This window comes from Protopterus annectens, chromosome 2.part0 (genome assembly GCF_019279795.1).
Source record: "Protopterus annectens isolate FY-2018-M chromosome 2.part0, PAN1.0, whole genome shotgun sequence".
Lineage (NCBI taxonomy): Eukaryota > Metazoa > Chordata > Ceratodontiformes > Protopteridae > Protopterus > Protopterus annectens.
The window spans coordinates 1,310,592,211-1,310,609,710 of record NC_056728.1 but is presented as its reverse complement, the minus strand read 5'-3'; the positions used below and the strand labels follow the sequence as shown (position 1 = coordinate 1,310,609,710).

The 17,500-nt window shown below is 43.7% G+C and overlaps 1 protein-coding gene across 4 annotated transcripts in view; it reads left to right on the top strand.

Moving 5' to 3' along the window:
• Positions 1-17,500, top strand: part of NRBP1 (nuclear receptor binding protein 1) — a 1,787,342-nt gene that overhangs the window by 1,695,465 nt on the left and 74,377 nt on the right. The window lies entirely within an intron of this gene.

The window sequence follows — 17,500 nt, the reverse complement described above, 5'->3', positions numbered from 1 at the left end:
GAAGGTAGCATCAGAATCTAATATTAACCATGTCATCAATTTACCAGTTTTCTTTCCAAATTTCCAAAATAAGGGAGAGTACAAATTGCACTTGCTTGATCTTCTCACAGGCAGCTTCATTTCTGATTGCATAGAACAAAATCCTTTCGTAATTTGTATCAACTTTTTGTTTCCTTCTCCAAACCTTTCTTGGAAAAGTCTGTTTCTAAAGTGACTATTGTTCGCTGGATTTCAAAATGCATTTTGTTGGCCTATCGAGCCACTGGGTTATCTCCACCAGGACGCATCCGGGCACATTCCACCAGGTCTGTCGCTGCTTCAGTGGCTCTTTGGTCCAGGGTTTTGTTAGATGATATCTGTTGTGCGTCTACCTCATCTTCATTGCACACATTTATTTCCCATTATAAATTTAGACCTTCTTTCTAGGGGCAGGGCATCCTTTGGCGCTCAGCTGTGCTCCTGAACATCTTTCCATGCGGACCTCCCAGGGTTATTGATAGCTGGGGGCTCTGTCCCTCAGGTTGAAGATCAAATGAAAGCAACAACTTCAGATAAATAAGTTATATAATTACCATAACATTCCATCTGAGTTGTTACTTTCCATTTGTCTTCAACCATTTCTCCCTCCTTCCCCCTGCCTTGTGTGGGTTTTGTAGTGAACCAGATGGAAGAATCATAGTCCCGCTATACTGGATAGTTTTCCCTTTGATCAGCCTTTTGTGGGTTGTGCCAGGTTGATATGCATATTATCTAGGTTGGGTTGCTGCTGCTCTGCAACATATTCGATCTGAAGGGAGGAGGGAGACAGGGGTATTATGGGTAGGGGAGGAGTTCGGAGATTGGATCAGATGCTGGCGTATGCAGCCAAGTTGGATTCATGCCTGTTCCGAGTCCCTCAGGTTGAAGACAAATGGAAAGCAATAACTTGGATGGAGCGTTTATGGTAAGTACATAACTTATTTTTCTCTTAAGTTACAAACTGAACCAGAATCATTATTGGTTGACTGCAAACTTTGTGAGGTACAGATGACTGAAGACCCTTTTTATATCCACATATCGTTTAGAAAATCCATTATATTGAGCTGTCTTAGTTTTCATAAATTACTTCACAAGTTCCGCATAGTCAAATCTTCCCTCACCTTGTAGGATCCTGCTCAATGACTAGCTTCTTAATGTTGCTTTATATTTTAATAAAACAAGTTTCTGTTATGTAGCCACACTTTTACTGTGTCATTATAGTGATTTACTATGTGTGTCAGCCAAATTTTGCTGGAGAGATGTCATGGAGTCCTGTTTCTTTCAAGAACTCATTAAAATTCTCATCTGATGTCCCAAGCTGCTTAAGCAGTTCAGCAGTCCTGACAGTCGTTTCATCTGCTGCCTAAATGCTTCAGAAGCACATTCTTGTCTGCTTTCAGTATAGCCTTACTTCCATCACCAATGGCTGTTCATTAGTGAAATGAGGCTCTTTGATCAGTGATCTGAGGCTCAGCATCTGCGAGCTGCCCTCACAAGTCCTACTCCTCAACAAAGTCTTTTCACTTTTGTCAGTCTTCAGAAAGATGATAAAATGCTACAACAGCTAGACCTAAATTGTATTGACAAATGCAGTTTTTTATGTCTGACAGAGCATGCTGAAGGGAGTGACCAGCATGTCCTTCTATTCCCATGTTGCAGCATTCATTACGTATGGGTTTACTCCTCTTGCTACCCAAATGTCCGGTCAGTATACAAAAGTTTTCAGTCCGTGTACTGTGCGTGGGACGTCTGATCTGGCTAGTAGAACATGGGCCATAAAAGTGACATCTGCACGCAGTGGCCCTCAGAACTTCTTAGCCGCCAGGTGAACGGTCGGTGTTCCTGCCATCCTGGCTGATTTTGAGAAATCAGATAAGTGCCCTGTTGGGGAACCTTTTCGGTCATTTTATTTAATTTAATGCCTGTTCATGTCATCCAGAAAGGACAAATGTAAGTGCAGCCATTGGATACCCAACTATGATGCCCACGATCAGTGTCTCTCTTGTTTAGGTTGGTCGCACAACTACAAGGCCTGTCCATTTGTCAGGCGTTTGTGCCCAAATCTTAGCGCAGCCTTCTGCATGCGCTCAACCAGTACCTAGAAAATCAATAGCCTTGAGTATGGAGGGTTCCCCCAATGTACCTGCTGAACCGCTGAAAAAGAAAGCCAAGACTATCAGGTCTACTGTTGCTACACCTCTTGCGTCCAGCCCTCAGCCTATGGCTGACATGGCCTGGTGGAGGATTCGGGCTCTGCCAGAAGCCGCACAATCCCGTGTGGAGGGCACATCCATATAGGATTTTCTGATGCCGGGGGCAAACATGTGATTCCAGTAGGTCCAGTGGATCCCTCTTGTTCCTTACAGTTACATTATTCCAGGCCTTCCTTCCTTCAGACACCTGCCAGGCCTCTCAAGAGGAAGGAAAAAAGGAACCGCATCTCACCTTCTGAAAGCATGCCTGACTGGCAGGCCTTCAGCCAAAATTTGTTTAATCCCTTCATGGCCTTGCAGCCTACCACTACAGGGACTTCTTCGATCCCTCCTCCTATTCTGAGCCTTAGGCCTCCAACATCAGGCCCATCCATGAGTGAAGAGGAGGATTTTTCTGATTCATCATCTAAAGAATCACTCTCCTATACCTCGCAGCTTTCTTCTCCCTTGGGGTATGGCTCCCCATTGGAAGAATCCGTTGACCCTGACTCCCCAGCTGAGGATTTGACTTTTGGGGAAACTATTACCAAGATGAAGGAACATCTTAAGTGGGAATCCTCTGAAATGACTGAGGTTCAAAAAAGATATTATGACCTCATTCAGATGGATTCCCCAACCCCCACTGCTGTCCCTCCTATGCTGCCTGCCTTCATGGATGCCTTATCTTCAGCATACTTGAACCCTGATTCACAACCCCTTGCTCCATGCAGACCTGATAGATTTTATAAAGTCCCTGAAACTACTAAGTCTCTTAAGTGTCCTCCAGCAGACCATGCCACCATTTCCATCCCCACAGATAAGGCATCTAAACTGTTACCCACCACCACCATTCTCCCTGCTGACAAAGACAGCAAAACTTTGGAACATCTGGGTAAGAAAATTTACACACCTGCTATTCTGGCCTTCGGGGCTATTAACTACCAGACAAACCTGGCTAAATATGCCTTATCCCTCCTGGAGAAAGCCTCCAAGGAATTGTCTGATGCACCAGATTTTGCTGCCAAAGCTTCATTGTCTTTCCTTCTGGCTCTCACCTCCCAGGTTACCAGGCACTCAAAGTGCAGTTATGATGCTACTGAAGCCTCAGCAAGGTCAGCAGCATCAGCATCTGCTTTGAGAAGATATACCTGGCTACGCCTTTAACCTCTTCCAGGTGACTTTAGGACAAAGCTGATTGATGCCCCTCTGGACAATGCAGCTTTGTTTGGTAAAAAAAGTGGCTGATTTATTTAAGTCACTACAGCAAAAGGGGGAAGAGCTGCAGGATTTAAAATACCTGCTAGTCTCTTCTGTCCCAAAATTTCAAAGACGTTACCCAGCTAAAACTCAGTTTATTCAACAGCACTCTTACCCTGCTGCTTCCACAAGGTCTAGAAAATATACCAGGAAGCAACACCATCCTGCTAGAGCTTTTCCCTCCTCTAGCCAGAGGCTGCCCTTAAGACAGGACAGGAAATATTTGACTGCCATCCTTGAAACCCCCAAACCCTCCTCTACCTTTGTCGGTTCGTCTCTCTCACTGTCTTCCTGTGTGAATGTCTATCACCTCAGACAAATCGGTCCTTTCAATCATTCAAAAAGGATACCTTATGACCTGGCTTATGACCCCAAAGTGAAGGGGTATCCCACAACCTCCAAAACAACAGCTACACTTATTACAGCCAGTATTAGGAACCCTGCTGGCTCAAGGCGCCATCGAAACAGTGCCACTGGTTGCAAAATGTAGAGATTTCTATTCCAGGATTTTCCTAACCCCAAGAATAGACTGTCCTTGGAGACCAATCATGGATCTCTCTCTCTCTTCTCAACCTCTTCCTTCAGGTTCCTACTTTCAGAATGTTGACCTTAGCAGCTCTTTTTTCACTCCTGCTTTCCCAAGGGTTCATGGCCACCTTAGATGTAAAGGATGCCTACCTTCACATCCCCATAAGGCCCAGTTTCAGGAAATGCCTGAGGTTCTTGTTGGGCCCTTCTCACTTTGAATTCTCTGACTTGCCCTTTGGTCTTTCCGCTGCACCCAGGGTATTCACCAAATGTCTGGCTCCAGTTATTGCCTTATGCTTGGACAAAAGGAATCCAGATATTCTCTTATCTGGACGACCTGCTTGTACAGGCAGACTGCAAGGAGACCCTCCTGCAGCACATACTTCTTGCCATTTCTCTCCTACAGTCCCTGGGATTTCAAATCAACTTCCCAAAATCCCACCTGGAACCTTCTCAAGACATTGTCTTCTTGGGGTGCAGGATTCGCACAGACATCATGAAAGCCTACCCCCCCCCCCCACAAAAGGTGGAAAGCTTGATAGAACATCTACTTCTGGGCCTTCAGACAACAGAATTGACAGCAAGGCAGTACCTCAGGCTCCTGGGCTACATGGCAGCCACTATCCCCATGTTACCATTAGCAAGACTTCATATGAGAAAATTGCAATAGTGTGTAAGGTCATTCTGGACTCAGCACTCACACTCCTTGGAGTACAGGGTTCCAATCCTGCCCTGCCTCAAACTGGAAATCCAGTGATGGTTGTAGCAAGTGAACCTCAGTCCAGGTCTTCCCCTACAACCACCCCAACCCAAACAGATCATGCACACACATGCCTCAGACATGGGCGGGGAGCAGCTCTGGCCTATCTGAAAGTGCAGGGGCTGTGGCCGGAGCCACACACAAAAAAAAAAAAGAGCACATCATTGTCCGATGAGGGCAATTCTCCTGGCCTTTCAAACTTTCCAACCCCTTCTACAACAGAGACCACTAAAGATATTTACAGACAATACCATAGTGCTGTGGTATCTCAGCAAATGGGGGGGGGGGGCAACTCTTACTTGCTTTGCAGGTTAGTTCTCCTAGTGTGGGAACTGGCCACCTCCCAGGGAGTTACCCTGCAGGCGGTCTACATTCTTTCAGTACAGAACTCCCAAGCAGACTGTCTCACCAGATCCATCGCAAACAACCATGAATGGATGCTGCACAGGGATGTCTTCCTGGACCCGGTCCAACTGTGGGGTACACCATAAATAGGACCTGTTTGCCTCCTCCATCAATAGGCACCTTCCTTCCTTCTGCACCAGGCTAACACACCCTCAGGCAATGGCAACAGATGCCTTCTCAGTCTTGTAGAAGGGGAAGTTTCTTTATGCATTTTCCCCCCTTCCCACTCGTACAGAAAGTTCTGCTGAAGATACAGCAGGACAGACCAAAAATCGTGTTGGTGACTCCCTTTTGGCTAAGACAACGTTGGTTCTCTCACTACTACTACAACTATCCAAGGGCAGTCACCACAAGTTACCTCTCAGAGTGGACCTTGTCACACAGTGCAAGGGATCCCAAATACACCCACAGTGGCAGTTACTTGACCTCACCCTGTGGCTGATGGGATTCTGATCCGCTTCAGACACCTTTACAATGAGGATATGCTCACTGTCCTACAGGAGGCCAGGAAACGGAATATGAGAAAATCTTGCCTTTGAGTGGAAGAGATTTTCTATATGGTGTCTCAAAAGACAGTTGGACCTGCTTGCAAGCGAGACCCCTCTAGTTCTGTCTTACCTGTGTGAACTACTGCAGACAGGATTGGCCTACTCTTTCATTAAACCCCACTCATCTGCCATTTCAGCATGCATTCCTCTGGATCCCCCACCAGCGGCCAGACTACTAGCCAAGTTATTCCTTAATGGGGTCCTTCACCTGAGACCCCCAGGAAGCCATCTTCACCCCCATGAGACCTCAACTATGTTTTGGAAAAGCTTACATTTCCTCCATTCGAGCCAGCAGACAAAGCATCCCTAAACATTGTACATGGAAAACTGTACTACTTGTGGCCTTGACCTCAGCCAGAAGAGTGTCAGAGCTACAAGCCCTCATGGCTATTCCACCTTTCCTGGTATTCCTCACTGCCAGGGTTACTCTTAGAACTAACCTTTCCTTCATGCCCAAGATGATGAATGACCTTTCCCTAAATCAAGCCATCCACCTTCCATCTTACTTCCCTCTCCCACAGGGGGACAGTGAGAGACTACTCCATTCCCTGGATAAGCATAGACAACTCAGATTTTATCTGCACAAAACCAAGAACATTAGGCTGATCAACTGTGTCCTTCCATCCCAGGTCCCTAGGGAAGGCAGTAACCAGACAAACTATTTTAGCTTGGATTTCCAAAGCTGTCACCTTCTGCTACAAATTCCATGGGAAATTGCTACAGGGTACTGTTAAAGCACACTCCACCAGGGCTATGGCCTCCTCAGGGAGCCTTCTTCAGGGGTTTGGATACCACTACCATTCTTGAAGCAGCCACTTGGTCCTCAGTGCACACGTTCACTAAACACTACAAGTTAGACCATATTTACAGAGCCAGGACGGGTTTTGCCAGGGCTATCCTTCATGGATTCATGGAGACTGTCTCTAGACCACCATCCCCTTCCTCACAGTGAACTTTGGCACTCACCCATATGTGATGAATACTGCAACATGGGAATAGAAGAACATAGAAAAGTTGTGTAAAATCTTACCATAACCATAGATGTACTTCTCTTCCATGTTGCAGTATTCCTTCCCATCCTCCTTCCCCTCCTGTTATACTGCATTTCCCTTTCTGAATGGCACAGGACTGGCATTTTCCTTTGCTAGGACTGGTTCCAACTGGGGCTTACAGATGTTCTTCGTGTTTCACTGTTGTAGTTATCACATTTGGGTTATATCTGCTTGCAGTAGCCCTCAGTTGGCCCGATTAACAAAGTCTTGGGTCCTGCGTCGGTTGCTGTCTCATCTTCCGTGACGTCAGGTACTCAGGTGTATAAAACATGCAGCCGACGCCATTACATCATTCGTTCTTGCTGTGCGGTGCCTGAAGCAGAAGCAGTTCGCAAATGCCAGTCGGCCAACTCCTGAAACCAACTCCCGAAATTTTCATTTTCGAATTTCAGAACTGAAGTCTTCAACTAAGGCTAAGTACCCCGTTGGGGAAACTTTTTCTTGCTCTAAACCGATATCAATAAAAGTAAGTAATTGTGTTTCTTGTGGAAAGGAAATACCTCATAAAGATTTCCATTCGTACTGTATTCCTTGCCTAGGCCCTGACCACGACATACCTCGCTGTTGGTTTTGTGCCTTATTTAAACAACGAACTGTTCATCATCTGTATATTTACGCTTCTAAATATTTTGGTATTCAGTTCAATTATCCTGATATGTCTTCGGTAAGCCATCCGACTACCAACATTCCGAAAAAACACAAAGATAGAGACAGGCCGCCTAGGTCCAAAGCTCCGACGACGCTTTTCCTAAGCCAGTCGCCAGTTCACTGGTACTCATTGAGGTGCTTTTGGAGCCTCTGATACCTGCTACTTCAGATTCGCAGGCCTCTACTGAGACCCATTCAGAGTCCGGTATGCTGCGAGATGCTTCAACTGTGGAACCTGTGGATGTCTCTACCTTGGATGGGTCCGGAGCCGCTGTGCAGGCACCGGCTTCTGAGGGTGTATTCAGGCCTACTGACTTGCATATTAAACCAACACCATCTTCTTCAAGGCCTAAAACTCGAACTATACCGAGAAAACTAATGCCCAGACTGCATGGTCAGGCCTCTGTGCCTAAAAAACAAATAAGAATGGCTGAAGACTTTATTACTTTAATCAGGGGAAGCCAACCTTCCCCCTCTAAGAGACCTAGTACTGAGTTTGCTTATGATACTTCTGACCAGGATTCTGAAATTTCTGTTTCCTCTGATGACCAGGATTTATTTTTGTCTACCTATGAGGGTTCTGATGCTGAGGACTCTATTCCCTCTGCTCCCCCCCCCCCACAGAGGATTTCTCTTTTGATGAAACTTTACATACTCTTGGGGAGCATTTTCATTGGGAAAGTCAGGATTACTCTGATTCTAAAAAGAGGCTTAGGGATTTCTTACTCCTGCCCCAGCACAGGCCTTTAGCTGTCCCTCCTGTACTAGACATTGTTGTTGCCTTTTCGGAATCTAGCTTGGCCCCTGACTCTTTACCTCCTGTTCTCAGAAAACCTGATGGATATTACAGGGTTCCTGACTCTCACAAGTTCCTTTTTAAAAAACCTACTATGGATCCTGAGACTATTTTACAGGAACCCAAGGGCATTAAGGCTACTACTGCCAAAAATCCTACCCCCTCTAATAGAGATTCCAGGGTGCTGGATAGATGGGGTAAGAGGGTATACACTTCTGCAACCTTTGCCATTAGGGCCTTAAACTGCCAGTTTCATATGTTAAAGTATCAGCAGCATATTATTGGATTGCTTAAACAGAAAATTATGTTGATTCCTGATTGTGCTGAAAATAAGGATTTACAGGCTTTATTGCATTCTGCTGAACAGGTTGGAAAACATACTTTGCAATGTGGTTTTGATTCACTAGAGGCATCTTGCAGGGCTGCTGTCACTGGGTCTGTACTTCGGAGGCATGCTTGGCTTAAGGAGCAATCCTTGCCAGATCATGTTAAAGCTAAATTACTGGATGCTCCCTTAAATCAGGACCGCCTGTTTGGTAACAAAGCAGAAGTTGTTCTTAAAAAGATGGAGGAAAAAGCTAAATCTGTGCAAACTGTTAAAGATTTCCTACAAGTGCAACCTTCAAGATTTAGTAGGCATTGGCCCTCTAAAAATTGGTCCTTTCCTGCCTCTTCCAGGCCTTCAGTCCAAACCCAGATCCAGCAGAACACCCTGGCTTCAGTCCTAGGGTACGCACAGGACTAAGCAGTGGGGGGCTCCCACTTACAAATCAGGGAGTAGTAAGACTCCCTCCTGTGGTAAACTGTCTCCATGACTTAACTTTAAATCTTCCAAGCATTTCTCAACTGAGTGCCCCTTTAGGGGGAAAGATTGCTCTGCAGGCAAAAAATTGGGAACTCATTAACCAGAACAAATGGGTTTTAAATATAGTTTCCCCAAGGATACAGATTTCACTTCCACACATTACCACCCCCAAACGGTTGGCCAGATCTACCCCCAAATCAGTGGGCATAGGCTCAAAAGCAAGTACTCTCTTTTACGCATAAAGGCTATTCAAACTGTACCAGAAGAGGAAAAGGGACAAGGTTTCTACTCAAGACTTTTCCTGGTACCCAGAAAAGACAACTCATGGCATCCTATCCTGGACCTGTCTACCTTAAACATCTTTTTGGTGATTCCAAAATTCAAGATGCTAACTCTTCACCAGTTGCTTCCTATGCTAGACAAAGATGCCTGTTTGGCAACACTCGATTTAAAGGAAGCCTACCTGCACATCCCAATCAGGGAATCTTGCAGAAGATACCTACGTTTCAAAGAAGGCTACATGCACTATCAGTTCTCTGCATTGCCCTTTGGTTATCTACTGTGCCCAGGGTATTCACAAAGTGCCTAGCTCCAGTCATTGCATTTTGCAGGCAAATAAATATTCAAATGTACCCATACCTGGATGATAGTTTAATTCAGGCAGAAAGCCAAGACATACTTTTGAAATCATCTTTCATTTGTACAAAAGGTGTTAACTTGTCTGGGGTACACCATAAATGAAAATAAATCACACCTGGTACCCTGTCAACAAATTATATTCCTGGGAGCAAGCTTGAATACAATTTCCCAGATGGCTTTCCTCATGCCAGAGAAACAAATTCAGTTGACAAACTACTTCAAACTAATGACCACAAAAACCCTGCTATCTGCAAGGCAAATACTGCAAGCCTTAGGGTTTATGGCTTCCTGCATTCTTCTAATTCCATATGCAAGACTGCATATGAGGAAACTACAGTGGTATCTAAAAAGCCTATGGTGTCAACATTCTCAGGATCTAGAAGCAATGATTCCTATCACACCTTGCCTACGGTTAGAGTTCCTTTGGTGGGCAGAGGCCTGCCACTATAACAAGGGACTACCATTTACTCTACCCCCTGCCGCCTAAACCCTAACAACAGATGCATCAGACTGTGCATGGGGGGCTCACCTGGCAGGGAAGTGCATTCAGGGCAAATGGAACCCAAGTCAAATGCACCTACATATCAATCAAAAAGAAATGTTAGTTGTACAGAATGCTCTGACTGCTTTCAAGGCCCACATTCTTCCAGGACAATTAATGGTAAAGACGGGCAACACAATTGTTATATGGTACATAAACAAGCAGGGGGTACCCATTCTTACCCCCTCTGCAGCCTAGCCATGGCTCTGTGGAACACAGCCTTGAGCTACCAAGTGCATCTACAGGCTCAATTCCTGCCAGGAAAACTAAATACACTGGCAGACGAACTAAGCAGAAATCTCATGGAGACACATCAGTGGAAAATGGAACGAAAGACTTTCAACATGTTGACAAACAAATGGGGGAGCCCAGATATAGACCTTTTTGCCTCCCCCAGAACTACCAGTTGGACAAAGTTTGCACAAGCAAGCTTGGAAAGTCGATGCTCTGCCCTTCAGTTGGAAAAATTTGTCAGTTTATGCCTTTCCCCCTCTGCCTCTCATCTCCAAAGTACTACTAAAGATCAAATAGGACAAACCAAGGACTATATTGATTGCACCAGACTGGCCACGCCAACACGGTTACCCCCTTTTGTGCAGTGTCTCACTGCTGGCTCCATGGCACCTTCCTCAGACCCCTACCCTGTTGTCACAGCAGGAGAACCAGATTCTGCACCCTCAGCTTCAAACCCTGAACCTGACAGCCTGGCTAATTACCTAATCTCTCCATTACCGTCCCTCAGTAAACAAGTGTTGGATAGCATTTTGGAGGTAAGGAGGCCTAGTACTAGAAAATGTTATGCTGAAAAATGGAAAACATTCTGTTCCTGGAACCAGTCTCAGGGGATGGGCACAGCAGCGCCCAGCTTACCTCAGATTCTTCAATACTTAACTGAGATGCTTCACAAGGGCCTTTCTTTTTCCTCCATCAAAATTCACGCCTCAGCCATTTCAGCTCATTATAACACAGAACCACTCCTCTTCTCTCATGCACTGCTCAAGCAGTTCCTCAGAGGGGCCAAAAACTTAAGACCACCCAGTAGAGCCCCAACTCCAGCCTGGGACCTTAACTTTGAATTGGAGAAACTCACTCTTCCTCCTTTCGAGCCGGCTGCAAGTGCAGATTTAAAATTCCCTTCCAGGAAAACAGCCTTCCTTTTAGCAATCACTTCAGCAAAAAGAATCTGAATTGTAGGCCCTTATGGCAGTGGAGCCTTTCATCATCTTTCATGCAGACAGGGTGACCCTCAGAACCAACCCCTCCTTCATGCCCAAGGTGGTATCCAGTGTGGCTGTTAATCAGACAATTCATTTGCCAACCTTCCTTCCTAATCCACAGAACAAAGAGGAATGGATGCTGCACTACTTAGATGTGCACAGACAACTTAGAGTTTACTTGGACAGGAGTAAACTTCAAAGGAAATCTGAACAACTGCTGGTGGCAGTTGCTGCAGGGGCAGAGGGGAAGGCTATTTCAAAGCAAACCATTTCTAAATGGATAGGCCATTGCATTCATTTTTGCTATAAGCACCATGGAAAACCTATCCCACAGGAGATTAGACCCCATTCAACCAGGGCTGCATCTACTTCTACAGCCTTTCTCAGAGGTGTCCCTACCAGGGATATCCTAGAAGCTGCTACCTGGAGTTCTGTACATACTTTCACCAAGCATTACCATTTGCCAATTTTCTCTAAATCCAGAGCTGGCTTTGCCACTGTAGTCTTGCTGGGCCTTATAGCTGGTCCTAATGCTACCTAAATTCCTCCTCCCATCCTTAGCTTTGGGAATCTACCCAAATGTGATGACTGCAACAGTGAAACACTAAGAACATAGTACAGTTGTGTACGCTTACCATAAATGTAGATGTTCGAGTGTGTTCACTGTTGGAGTTATGGTTACCCTCCCTCCAGCCCCCTGACTTCTTTTTGATGTACCTCTACTCTCCTTTACTATGCTTAAAAGCTTTTTGGTGTAATTTTTTTTTTTATTATTATTGCTTCCCATTGGGGGGCACCTGACATCTGGGGCAAGAAAAACTGATGTAATGGCATCAGCTGCATGTTTTATACCTCTGACTACCTGACTTCACGGAAGATGACAGCAACCGATGCAGGACCCAAGACTTTGTTAATCAGGCTAACTTAGGGCTACTGCAAGCAGATAACCCAAATGTGATGACTGCAACAATGAATACACTCGAACATCTACATTTATGGTAGGTGTACACAACTGTACTTTCTGAGGGCCAGTGCTTGCAGACGTCAATTTTATGGCCCACATTCCTCTAGCCACGTCAGACATCCCATAGTGACTAAAAACGTTTGTATACTGGCCGGACATTCGGGTAGCAAGAGGAGTAAACCCATATGTGATATATACTGCAACATGGAAGAGAAGGATATCTGTGGTTATGGTAAGATTTTTCACAACCTTTCTTGAAGCACCTCCGTTTCCAACTTTTGATTCCTTTGTAAGATTTTACACATTTTCCAACTTTTGACTCCTTTTTGGCATCTAATCTTACCATATTAATACTTAAAAATGTGTACTTTTCAAAACATTTTACTTCTACACAAAGTCTACTTGCCAAGTTTTTGATAACCTCAGTACCACAGAGTTAAAGTTGCTGAACATTATTCTTAATGCCTTTTTTCTTTTTTCATCATAGTGCATTTCGGGTAAGAATTTAAGTTACAGATCATCATATAAGAAATAGATCATATGTTTAAATGCAGTTCTAAATTTAGATTGACCGAACATTATATTTATAGTCATTCTACTTTCATCAGGTTAATTCTCTGTTCTTATTTGAAATTTTTTTTTTACATTTGACTTTATAATTTGGAATATTTTCTTTTAACCACCACAGTTCATATTTAACAGTGTAATGTTCGTTTTAAGTACAAGGCTTATTCCTCTAGCTTTAACACTCTTTTTCTGAAGTTAATGTCTATTTTCAGTTTTATCCTTATGTGAAATTTGCCAGCATTGCTGGATGTCTTAGTTAAATTGCTCTTGTTAGAATTAAGGACTTTTGAGAGAGAGGTGCATTACCTATTTTCCTCTTCCTTTTGGAGGCAGCAGTTACAGCAGTGAGTTGACACTGCTGACTATGCAGTGAATTCATGGCTGTGCTTCTTTTGCTGCAAAGTTTATGATATGCTTGTTGCATTTTGCTTTAGTAGGAAACATTTTGGGAACAAGCAAAGCCTAACAGTAAATAACAGCATTTGTTCGCCCGTTTTATTGCATGTCTTATCCAGGCCAGAATTTGTCAATTTAGTGTCCTTATTATTGCTTGTTAGAGAATTGGGACAGTGCAGTGCTTGCAGTACTTTGTATATCTTGCATTTTTATACATTTTTTAAAATTTCTTGCTGTTTTGAGCGTTGAACATCTAGTTGCTCAGAACACATTTCTACTCTGTAATGGCTGTTTTTCTTATAGATGGATTTTTATTTTTATTTTTCATCCTTACTTGCTATTGCAGTTTTTGGTTGCTTCTTATCAGTTAGCAAGTCGTTTATGTTAGGCATGCAGCTCTTAAAGACTATATATAATATTTATTTTGCTTGGTCTTAAACCAAGATGTGGATGAGAGAGAACACTGCGGTAAATTTAAGCAAGCTGGCAAAATGCAATAAATTAATTTCTCCAGAAAATAAATAGAAGAGGAAATAATGGATGGAACTTGCAAAAGAAAAGGAAGTATAACAAATCCTTCAGAAAACGTCTGAATCTACCAGCCTCATGGTATAGAGCCCTGACTTCGATCTTGTTGTTTCAGGTTCAGTTAGCAGCTTGGGTGTCTGAGGCAGTGTCAGGGAAAGATGACAGTGGCCATCCTGAGGGGGAGGGAGTACACTTGGGAGCGCCTTGCTGTTGATTTCTGGTGGAGGTCGGGAACACACAGAGGGAGGCATTGTCCTAAAGTGAAATTAGAGAGGTCATTGGCTGAGTAGCTGTGGGCACTGAATGATATGCTAGCATGTCCCCGTTGGACATCCATTAAGATATGTCCACTGGGAGGGACAACATTATATAAACAGAAGAGACTCCTCTATAGTAATATGATGCTGCACCAAGATCTTTGCTCCTCAGTGGCCCCAGGCACACATTGGAGCAAGTTCAGGGGAGGTAAGTAAACCCCTGTAGACCTGGATGATGAGGGAGAGGTCCAGGTGATGGTCAGTTGTGAGGAAAGAAAAAAGTTCTGACTCATTTAAGTGAAACATTAATCTCCTACAGACTCAAGATTTCTTTAGTCTTTTATGAGATCTCTTCAACATTTTATCATTGTTAGTCTGGATAGCACAATTATCTCAAAGACAGAAAAATACATTGTTTATTTGATGTCAGCAGGGTCTCTACTGAGGTCAGTGCCTTTGGCACATATCAAGAAGCCGGATGCCTTTGTTGCTACTACTATTTGTATGTGGCAGATATTCCAAGGATCATTTTGGAAGTAAGGGGTAGTAGTTGAGTCAGAGGTTTCCCCTGACAGAGGAGCCTTTGGATTCCCCTGTTAAGGTTTTACTATTCCATACAAAAAGATCAAACTGTGTAATATCTGGTGTTGTACCATCCATTACTTGGAGCCTAAAGCGGTTTCCAAATCTAAAGAAACTAGAACAAGTATTGTTTTTTTGTTCAGGGACCATCACAGGTCTGAGTTCAAGATTCAACAAAGTAGGCTTACTTTGTATAGATGTAGGTTCCAGAAAAGGAAGTTGTCAGGAGTCTGTTTTCTCTTTCCTCGGAGAAGAGGAACTTTCATTTTCTAGTCAACATTTCTCCCCATTTTATTCACTGTGATTATATAGACTCTATCCTTGGGCTCACCTGTGTTTGAATAGTGGTTCTGGTATTTGGCAGCACAGGCAAGGTAGGATGGGACCCGCCTATCTTGAAAGGGTGGCAGCAAAGAGAAATTTTTTTAAGCTGTAAAGGAGGTTGGTGCTTTGAAAGGTGTTCCAGATTGGGAGAGGTGGGCAGGATTGAGGAGCATAACTACTGTATGGGCCAAGGGTAGACCATGTATTTGGAAGTGACAACATTGCCTGCCAGCCCAGAAGGCTTATGTTAGAATGCTGAGGGAGGAAGTCAGGGCTAGATAAAAATCCCAAAGCTAATCAGAGTGACTTAAGTTGCTGTTGGGAGGGAAGGTGTTCGCTGATGGTTCCATGATAAAGGACAGACCATGATGTGGCATTACAGCCCCAGTCGAGGGGGTGGTAAACTCAACTATTTGTTGCCGAAAGGCTCCACTATGCCTTCTGCATGTGTATGTGAGACAGACTGCCTATAAGCTTTAACTCCCTCACTGCTGCTGTCAGTATTTTGAATGTGGAGCAGAACCAGCTGTATTGGGTTTTGACTTCCACCACTTTGTGTCTTTCGGCTTTTCCTGGTTAGGGGTCGCCACAGCGGAACTCCGGTCCGCTAATGATTGGCAGTAGATTCTTACGTGCTGGCTTGCCGAGCCTAACGCACAACCTTCAATGAAGGAACGTCCATTCACACATGTCACCATACAGAAGATGCTCTAACTGAGAATCGAACAGGCAACGTCTAACTTTGAGGTGACAGCGGTACTGCAGCACCACCACCGCAGTTTGGGTTTTGACTTCAACCACTAATGCCGAATAAAAATACGAAGGGCAGTTAACCTTAAGCGTACAGAGTAAATTGCACTGCTGCCTCTAGAACTAGGTGATAGCTGTCACACCCAGATAAGTTCCACACAGCAGAGCTGTATGTCAAAGTTATAATCACTGGCTGCCCAGGATTTCACAGACTTTAGAGTTGGACCATTTTCTTCTAGTGCAGTCTGGCCAACAGCAATTGAAACTTGACCAGAAATTTTGTTTGTGCATACTTCCACCATATTTTTCACAGTGTGAGGAAACAGACTTTCCAGCACAAATTTCTTCCTTCCCTGGTTTTTAAGGTGCATTGGCCTCAGTTAGTTGAAGCTAACAAAACAGTATTCCTTTCTTTTCGCCCTTGTAATAAGCCAACCTGTAAATGGTCATATGGTAGCAGTTAACTCAGTCACCTTTCCAAAGGACGGCTGGCACAAAGTTTGGCACAGAGGTAAAATGCATGAAACCTTGAAGTAATGAGTAAAATGTAACCTGCAAGTATTTATTGCTGAATAATAAATTTATTTGTGAAATGAATCAAAATGTTTCTTTTCCAATTAAGTAAACAAACAATAATTACTTGCTCAAGAAATTGACAAGATGGTCAGAAGAAATCTAGCACAGAAACTGTTTGTGGCTAAATAATGTTTATGGCTGTTAACTTCAGAATGCAATTTCATAGTTGTTATTGGCAGCATCATTTGATATCTGCCTCATAAGAATATCGTCTAAGCAGTGACTCCTGTAGCTTCAGTTCTATTACTTTTTGAATTAGCTAGATCCCCCACAGGAAGACTTTCTTGTGGCTTTAGTTTGAGTTTAGAAGATGCCTTTCTGTTTTTAATAGTTGCATGTTTTGGGTGAGGGTGGGGGTTCCAGCAGCTACTCCCCAATAAGGCATCGTAATGAATCCTAGATTGAGGTGGTGGTGCTGCGGTAGCGTTGTCGCCGCACAGCAAGACGTTGTGCCATTCGATTCTCAGCTAGAGCGTCTTCTGTGTGGAGACGTGCGTGAATGGGCGTACCTTCATTGAAGGTTGTGCGTCAGGGCTGGCAAACTCGGCACATAAAAAATCTACTGCCAATCATTAGCGGACCGGAGTTCCGCAGTGGCGACCCCTAACTGGGAAAAGCCGAAAGACACAAACAAATGAGTACTAGACTGAATCAAGTACCAAACTCCATGTAGATGAACAGTCAGAAGGCAAGCCTTCGTTTTGTCTCCAGGCTGCAAAACATTTTTACTAAGTTGAATGCTGTTTATATGCCACTTTATACTTTTGCTTTTATTTGGTACAAAGCTAAAAAGGTCAAGCATCATGCAGCTTTTATACTTTAAACTTTTAACCAGTTAAGTACACATTTTGTATAAGCTAATACAGCTAGTTCATTCTTCATGCATCTATCTTTGAAAGAACTGTTAACATTTTCACAGATTACAGCAGTCGTTGCAGTAAGTATAAGTACACAACTGTTCTTTGTATTGTATTTAACTTCATTAATGTACAATGTACCAAAATTGTATATATTGACTCCTTTCATCATTATTTTTATGCCTTTTCTCTTTATCATCTCTTCCCACATTACAACTTAGGTTTGTTATGATCTTTTTCCATACTGTTTTTAATGCAACATTAACAACTAATGTAAATTACATGCAGTGGAT